Source organism: Arachis ipaensis, chromosome B10, assembly GCF_059453495.1.
Source record: "Arachis ipaensis isolate K30076 ecotype BB chromosome B10, ASM5945349v1, whole genome shotgun sequence".
Lineage (NCBI taxonomy): Eukaryota > Viridiplantae > Streptophyta > Magnoliopsida > Fabales > Fabaceae > Arachis > Arachis ipaensis.
In genome coordinates this window covers 76,353,403-76,362,935 of record NC_142435.1, presented here as the reverse complement: position 1 = coordinate 76,362,935, position 9,533 = coordinate 76,353,403, and the positions used below count along the sequence as shown (strand labels likewise).

Here is a 9,533-nt window from a genome sequence, read left to right as displayed (position 1 = left end):
TGATGAAGAATCTCAAGAAAGGGAATATTGACATGCAGAGAATTAAATGTCTCTAGAAACCTTGAATAGGTTTTCCTTTTTTCACCTCCTCCTAACCTTTCAGGAAATGGTGCTTTTGGTTGGTATACCTCCATCATGCCTTTTTGCAGATCCTTGGCTTGCTCAGTTCCACTTTCCTGCTTAACTTCTTCCACATCTTCTTTCAAGATTTCTGGTTCCTGCTGTGAGGACCTGATTCCTTCTTCTTCTGAGGCTTCCTTCAATATGGTGATGGCCTTGCACTCTTCCCATCTTACTCTCTTTTGTTCCCCCTTAGGATTTTTTTCTGTGTCACTAGGGAACACTGCAGTTGATTTGGGTGCCTGTTGAGATAGCTCTCCTACTTGAGATTCCAACCTTTTGAGTTTTTCACCATGGTTTCTTAAGGTAGTTCTCACATCATCCCTGAAGCTCTTCAATTCAATTATGTCTTGGCTCATGGTTGCCATCATTCCTTCCATCCGGTTTAATTGATCTTGAAATTGTTGGTTCGGATTAGGTTGGATATGTTGATTATTTTGGCCATGATATGATGATTGGGGGTAAGTGTTTTGTGTGGCTTGGTATGATTTTTGGTTGGAGTTTTGGTATGTGGAGTTGTTTTGTTGGTTGTGGTTGTAAGGTTTGTGGTTTTGTGGTTGGGTTTGTTGGTTTCCCCACCCAAAGTTTGGGTGGTTTCTCCAGCCTGGGTTGTAAGTGTTGGAGTGTGGATCATATGATTGCCTTTGTTGGTTTCCCACATAGTTAACCTCATCCCAATCACCTCCTTCAATGCCTACTTCCTCTTGATCTTGTGTGTGTATTGCAGCCACTTGCTTTGTTTCTAATTGCCTGGTAAGCTCTGCTAGTTGCTTGGCAAACACCTTGTTTTGGGCTAGAATTGTATCAACATGGTTCAGCTCCATGACTCCCTTAGTGTTGTGCCTTTCTGATGCATAGTAGTACTCATTCTCAGCCACTGTCTCGATCACTTCAATGGCTTCTTCCACGGTCTTTTTCTTGTTCAATGAACCTCCTGATGAATGGTCTACAGCCTTCCTTGATTCATAAGAGAGCCCATCATAGAAGATGTGCAGTTGCACCCAATCATGGAACATGTTTGGTGGGCATTTCCTTGTCAAGTCCTTGAATCTCTCCCATGCCTCGTAGAGAGTTTCACCATCTTGTTGTCTAAAAGTCTGGACCTCAGATCGAAGCCTATTGACCTTTTGTGGAGGGTAGAAACGTGCCAGAAACTTGCCTTCCACCTCATCCCATGTGGTTAGACTCCCCCTTGGGAATGATTCCAGCCACTTAGCTGCCTTGTCCCTAAGTGAAAATGGGAACAAAAGCAGTTTATAGGCATCTTCCTGGACTCCATTGGACTTCACAGTGTCACAAATTCTCAGGAATTTTGTGAGATGTTGGTTTGGGTCTTCATTAGAACTTCCTCCAAAGGAACAATGATTTTCCACCAATGATATTAGCTGTGGCTTGAGCTCAAAATTGTTGGCCTGAATGGGTGGTTTCTGGATGCTACTACCACAATTCCCAGAGGTTGGGTTTATGTATGAACTAAGAACCCTCCTCTCAGGAATGGCATTGTTTCCATCAGCTCTCTCATGGTTGTGAACTTCTCTATCCATGTTGAGATCTAGAGCTTCCTCAAAATTGTCCTCAGATTCTCCTTCAGATTCCTCTTCTCCCACTACTCTCTTCCCTCTTGCTTCCCTTCTAAGTCTATGAAGGGTCCTTTCCGGTTCGGTATATGGAGGAGTTGATGTCTCTCCTCTCCTACCTGTCATACAAGAACACAGCTCAAACACAAACAAGTGAAATACTCTTGGTTAATGGAAGAGTATGGTTAGATCAATTGAGGAATTAAATCAAACAGTTAGTGAGTCAGTGAGTTAGTTGCATGGATTTAAAGGCATAAAGAAGGAAAGCATGTAACCAAGTGCAGAAATTAAAATTCAACAAGTATCTAGAACAGAATTAATCAAAGCAAGAGAAAATTGCTCAATCTAGTTAGCTTCCAATTTGAGAATTGTCAATCAAAAACCAATCCCCGGCAACGGCGCCATAAACTTGATGCGCATAAATGTGTTATGCTACGATTTAGGAAATTGCACGATCGGCAAAATTCCTTCCGGCAAGTGCACCGGTTATCGTCGTCAAGTAAAAACTCACAATAGAGTGAGGTCGAATCCCACAAGGATTGGTTGAGTGAGCAATTCGGATTAGAAGTGTGTTCTAGTTGAGCGGAATCAAGATTTGAGATGATAATTGCGGAATGTAAAATTGGCGGGAAAAGTAAATGATAAGAAAATTAAATGGCTGAATCTTAAATTGCATGAATTAAAGAGCAGAATGTAAATTGCTGAAATTAAAAGGGAATGGGGATGATTGCAAGAATTGAATTGCAGAATGTAAAGAGAAAGTGGAAATCAGAAATGGGGAATTCATTGGGTTTAGGAGATATTGAAATCTCCGAATCAAAACATGTAAATCTCTTCCTCAACCAATGCATTCATTGAATTTTGCTTGGCAATCTTATATGATTGGATCCCAATTCCTTGGCTCACCAATGCTCTCTAAAAACAAACAAATTCCCAATCCCTTGGTTTAAATGTTCATAAGAAGAGATGATGCTTGATCACTGATTATACCACACAATTTCATGAACCACAATTTGGTAGGATTACATGTCACAATATCCATCCAAACCCCAATCCAATCCACTGTGAGAAAGCTTCTCTAGCATGAATCCTCCATTCCTTTCCCAAGGCTCCGAAGGATTCCAAGTATGAGTAGTCTCTTTCCCAAGACAACTACTCAATGGAATTAGATCGAGAAGCTTTCTAACAAAATTCAAGAGAAAAGATTGAAGAAGAAGATAAACTATTATTGATTCATTGAATTACAATAGAGCTCCCTAACCCAATGAAAGGGGGTTTAGTGAATCATAGCTCTGAATTCAATTACAAAGAAAAGGAAACTAGCTAAAAGTGAAAGTAAAAGTCCTCTCTAACTTAACTTCTATCCTATTTATACACTTTCTATATTGAGCTTCAGTTGTGCTTCTTGGGCTTTGAGGCCTCTCCTTGCTTTCCTTTTGCCTTGGGTTTATGATCCATAATCTTGATGAGGTTGTTGATCCAGATCCTGTAACATTTATTGAGCCAACTTAGTGATAATCAAATAATGACACATGACTCAATAAATTGAGATTTCAAACTCATCAATCCTTCAGGCCCAATCCCATAAACCATGATATTCAATTGGGTTTCATACCAAAGTAAGTTTAAGTTAATACTTGTGCTCAAAGACTAACTTAAATCACAATATTTTTGGCCCAGAAACCCTTTTCAAGAGTGGCGTTTAAGTTGTAGTTTAAGCTTAAACTGCAACTTAAACGCCAGACACTTCCAGTGAGGCCATTTGTAGAAGCACGTTTAAGCTTCAGTTAAGGTTAAACTGAAGCTTAAACGTGGAAATGGAAGAAGGTAGCCCTGGAGAGTAATGTAGTCGAACACGTTTAACCTCCAGTTTAAGGTTAAACTGGAGGTTAAACGTGGAAAAGGAATGAGGCATCCTGGAGGTCGAACACGTTTAACCTCCAGTTTGAGGTCAAACTGGAGGTTAAACGTGGAAAGGGGTGTAGGCATACTGGAGGTCGAACACGTTTAACCTCCAGTTTGAGGTCAAACTGGAGGTTAAACGTGGAAGCTTGGAATGGTGGCCCTGGAGGTGTCGAACACGTTTAACCTCCAGTTTGGGGTCAAACTGGAGGTTAAACGTGGAGATGGAGAGAGCAACCCTGGAGTGAAAAAACTATCGAACACGTTTAAGCTCCAGTTTGAGTCAAACTGGAGCTTAAACGTGGAATGGCCCCTGGTACTCTTCCTGGTTCTGGCGTTTAACCTCCAGTTTGAGGTCAAACTGGAGGTTAAACGTGGAACTCCTCCCTGGTTGGCATACTCATTCTGGCGTTTAACCTCCAGTTTGAGGTCAAACTGGAGGTTAAACGTGGAATGCTCCTTAAGTGAGGCTTTTCATTCTGGCGTTTAACCTCCAGTTTGAGGTCAAACTGGAGGTTAAACTTCAATCCCAGCATTTCTTATCCTTCATGATTTTGGCGTTTAAGCTCCAGTTTAGGCTTAAACTGGAACTTAAACTCCACATGTGATATACAAGCTTCCTTTATTGATTTTGTTGCTTCCTTGCTTAGCCTCTTCTTCCCTGAAATCATCCAAACAATTGCATCAAAGTCTTGCAAAATTTCATGAGAAATCTTTCATTCATAGCATTTAAGTAATATAACTAAAACTCATGGAATTTGCATCAAAATCATATTGTTTGGATGGTTCATTACTTTGTTCTTCATTTAACCATTTTTGGTTACTTTAAGCTCAAGAAAATGCATAAAACAACTAAAACTAACAGAAAAATGCTAGTGAAACTAGCCTATGATGCCTTGGCATCACACCATCATGTGCCTATGAACTATATCCTCAACATGAACCTCAATCATACTCACACGCATCTCTTCACCAAACATCTTCCTATGATCCATATCCACCATGTAATCAATCACCCATACCATATCCTTGTACCCACTACGAGCAAGAACCTTTAGAACAACCACAACCCTATCATGATTACTACCAAGAACTACCTCAATACTCACCATCTCCATACCCTTACCAAGAAGAACCTCCTTCCTACTATGAACCCTCTCTCCAAAATAATGAACCCTCTCATCCACCCTAAGCTCCAATAGATGATTCTATCACATTGCTACTTCAAGGACAAGTGGATATGCAAAGGAACACACTTGAATTTGTGACTAACTTGACTAAGGTAGTGCACACTTTAGCCTACCAATGCTTGAACACTCAAGGTGCTTCCGTGACCACATGTGAAAGACCAAATAGAAGAACAAGATATAACAACAAAGAAGAGCAAAGCATGACGAAGAGATTGAAAAATCCGGTGGAAAAAGAGGAGTTGGGTTTTGTATTGGAACAATTGGAGGAACCTACAATTATTGAAGAAAAGGAAGACGTGGTTAAAAATTTAGGAGACGTGGAACTACCATGGGAGTATCAACAACCTCCGAAGCATATCAAAATTGAAGAATATGAAGAGGTTGATCAAGAGACGGAGTCAATCATCAATGAATTCCAATTAAAATTTGAATCCTCTCCCATTAGGTGTGGAATTGACATTATTGAAGACAACTCCAAACCAAGTAATATTGGTACCCTTGTTGACGAAATTGACAAGCAAAAAGATCTTAAAAGAAGTTGTCAAGAGGTGGAAATAACTAAGGAAGAACCCAAGGGAAGAAACCTCGCATTGTCTAAGTGTGGGGAGGTTGATGAGCGGATAATTTATACGCTTTTTGGCATTGTTTTTAGTATGTTTTTAGTAGAATCTAGTTACTTTTAGGGATGTTTTCATTAGTTTTTATGTTAAATTCATATTTCTGGACTTTACTAGGAGTTTGTGTGTTTTTCTGTGATTTCAGGTATTTTCTGGCTGAAATTGAGGGACTTGAGCAAAAATCAGATTCAGAGGTTAAAGAAGGACTGCTGATGCTGTTGGATTCTGACCTCCCTGCACTCAAAGTGAATTTTCTGGAGCTACAGAACTCGACATGGCGCGCTTCCAATTGCATTGGAAAGTAGACATCCAGGGCTTTCCAGCAATATATAATAGTCCATACTTTGGCCAAGTTTAGATGACGCAAACTGGCGTTCAACGCCAGCTCTCTGCCCAAATCTGGCGTCTAGCGCCAGAAAAAGATCCAAAACCAGAGTTGAACGCCCAAACTGGCACAAAAACTGGTGTTCAACTCCAAGAAGGATCTCTACACGTGCAACACTCAAGTTCAGCCCAAGCACACACCAAGTGGGCCCCGGAAGTGGATTTATGCATCAATTACTTACTTCTGTAAACCCTAGTAGCTAGTTTATTATAAATAGGACATTTTACTATTGTATTAGGTATCTTTGATCAGTTGTATGCTATCTTAGATCATGTTTTAAGGGTGGCCTCTCGGCCATGCCCGGACCTTTCACTTATGTATTTTTACTAGGAGTTTCTACACTCCATAGATTAAGGTGTGGAGCTCTGCTGTTCCTCAAAGATTAATGCAAAGTACTACTGTTTTCTATTCAATTCATCTTGTTTCGCTTCTAAGATATTCATTTGTACTTCAATCTGAATGTGATGAACGTGACAATCATCATCATTCCCTATGAACGCGTGCCTGACAACCACTTCCGTTATACCTTAGACTGAATGAGTATCTCTTAGATCTCCTAACCAGAATCTTCGTGGAGTAAGCTAGAATGATGGCGGCATTCAAGAGAATCCGGAAGGTCTAAACCTTGTCTGTGGTATTCCGAGTAGGATTCAATGAATGAATGACTGTGATGAGCTCCAAACTCGTGATTGCGGGGCGTTAGTGACAGACGCAAAAGGATAGTAAATCCTATTCCAGCATGATCGAGAACCGTCAGATGAATAGCCGTGCCGTGACAGGGTGCGTTGACCATTTTCACTGAGAGGATAAGATGAAGCCATTGACAAGGGTGATGCCTCCAGACGATTAGCCGTGCCATGACAGGGCATTTGGATCATTTTCCCGAGAGAAGACCGAAAGTAGCCATTGACAATGGTGATGTATCACATAAAGCCAGCCATGGAAAGGAGTAAGACTGACTGGATGAAGATAGCAGGAAAGCAGAGGTTCAGAGGAACAAAAGCATCTCCATTCGGTTATATGAAATTCTCACCAATGAATTACATAAGTATTTCTATCCCTATTCTATTATTTATTTTTGAAAACTCCATAACCATTTGATATCCACCTGATTGAGATTTACAAGGTGACCATAGCTTGCTTCATACCGACAATCTCTGTGGGATTCGACCCTTACTCACGTAAGGTATTACTTGGATGACCCAGTGCACTTGCTGGTTAGTTATGCGAAGTTGTGAAGATATGTTTAGACCATGGTCCTGTGCATCCGTTTTTGGTGCCATTGCCAGGGAATCAATTTCGAAAAACAATTCACAACCTGAGTAGCAATTTCGCATACCAAGTTTTTGGCGCCGTTGCCGGGGATTGTTCGAGTTTGGACAACTAACGGTTCATCTTGTTGCTCAGATCAGGTAATTTTCTTTTTATTTTATTTTCAAAAATTTTTCAAAAATATTTTTAAAATTTTGTCATCTGTTTTCGAAAAAAATAAAAATGTTTTCAAAAATAAAATTTATTCAAAATTTTTAAGAATGAATTCTAGTTTTTCATGAAGCATGTGAAGCCTGGCTGGCTGTAAAGCCATGTCTAAATTCTTTTGGACTGAGGCTTCCAACCATCAGCTGTTATACGACTGTAGGGTATGTCAGGCATGTCATGTCTGAATTACATGCTGAAGCTTGGCTGGCCATTGGCCATGTCTAGTATTTTGGACCGGAGCTTTCATTGAAAGCTTGGCTGGCTAGTGAGCCATGTCTAATTTCTGGACTGAAGCTTTAGATTAACATGGCAAGATTCCTGGAATTCATATTAAAAATTTTGGAATCCTTATTTTCCTTTTTCAAATTAATTTTCGAAAAAAAATCCAAAAAAAAAATATTAAAAAATCATAAAAATCAAAAATATTTTTGTGTTCTTATTTGAGTCTTGAGTCATGTTATAAGTTTGGTGTCCATTGCATGTGCATCTTGCATTTTTCGAAAATTCATACATTCATAGTGTTCATCATGATCTTCAAGTTGTTCTTGGTAAGTCTTCTTGTTTGATCTTTGTATTTGCATGTTTTGTATCTTTTCTTGTTTTTCATATGCATTCTTGAATTCTTAGTGTCTAAGCATTAAAGAATTCTAAGTTTGGTGTCTTGCATGTTTTCCTTGCATTAAAATTTTTTCAAAAATATGTTCTTGATGTTCATCATGACATTCAAAGTGTTCTTGGTGTTCATCTTGACATTCATAGCATTCTTGCATGCATCACATGTTTTGATCTAAAATTCTCATGCATTGCATCATTTTTCTTGTTTTTCTCTCTCTTCATTAAAAATTCAAAAATCAAAAAAATATCTTTCCCTTTTTCTCTCTCATCAAATTCGAAAATTTGAGTTGACTTTTTCAAATTTTTTTTAAATCAAGTTGTTTCTTATGAGTCAAATCAAATTTTCAATTTGAAAATCTTATCTTTTTCAAAATCTTTTTCAAAAATCAAATCTTTTTCAAAATTCTTAATTATTTTCGAAAATTCCAAAAAAATATTTTTCAAAAATCTTTTTCTCATTTTTTATCAAATTTTCGAAAATAACAATAACAATTAATGTTGTGATTCAAAAATTTCAAGTTTGTTACTTGCTTGTTAAGAAAGATTCAAACTTTAAGTTCTAGAATCATATCTTGTGATTTCTGGTGAATCAAGCCATTAATTGTGATTTTAAAAATCAAATCTTTTTCAAAAACTAATTTCAATCATATCTTTTCAAAAAAATATCTTCTTATCTTATCTTTTTCAAAATTTGATTTCAAAATATCTTTTCTAACTTTCTATCTTCTTATCTTTTCAAAATTGATTTTCAAAATTTGTTTTAACTAACTATCTAACTTTTTGTTTGTTTCTTATCTTTTTCAAAACTACCTAACTAACTCTCTCTCTCTAATTTTCGAAAATGTCTTCCTCTTTTTCAAAAATTCTTTTTAATTAACTAATTATTTTAATTTTTGATTTTAATTTTCGAAAAATTACTAACCTTTTTCAAAAACTATTTTCGAAAATCACTAACTCTTTTTCAAAAATTATTTTCGAAAATTCTCCCTCTCCCATCTTATTCTATTTATTTATTCATTTACTAACATCTCATATCACATCTCTACCCACCTCACAGTTGTGTTTCTTTCTTTACACCACATTCTTTGCTCCCTCTTTTCTTCCACTCACAAAGGGATCCCTATACTGTGGTATAAAGGAACTCTATTATTATTATTTTTTCTGTGCCCTCTTCTTTGTCATATGAGCAGGAGCAAGGACAAGAACATTCTTGTTGAAGCAGATCCAGAACCTGAAAGGACCCTGAAGAGAAAATTAAGAGAAGCTAAATTACAACAAACCAGCAAGCACCTGTCAAAAATTTTCGAACAGGAAGAGGAGATGGCAGCCGAAAATAATAATAATGCAAGGAGGATGCTTGGTGACTTTATTGCACCTAATTCCAATTTACATGGAAGAAGCATCTCCATTCCTTCCATTGGAGCAAACAACTTTGAGCTGAAACCTCAATTAGTTTCTCTGATGCAGCAGAACTGCAAGTTTTATGGACTTCCATCTGAAGATCCTTTTCAGTTCTTAACTGAATTCTTGTAGATATGTGATACTATTAAGACTAATGGAGTAGATCCTGAAGTCTACAGGCTCATGCTTTTCCCTTTTGCTGTAAGAGACAGAGCTAGAATATGGTTGGATTCTCAACCTAAAGACA

General features: G+C 37.9%; 1 non-coding gene across 1 annotated transcript; it reads left to right on the top strand.

Annotated features, from left to right (window-relative positions):
* The first annotated feature begins 1,134 nt into the window (after window positions 1–1,134).
* On the top strand, window positions 1,135–1,238 carry LOC148580486 (small nucleolar RNA R71). Its single transcript, XR_015899421.1, has one exon. It is a non-coding gene; the product is annotated as a small nucleolar RNA R71 (small nucleolar RNA).
* Window positions 1,239–9,533: the final 8,295 nt, after the last annotated feature.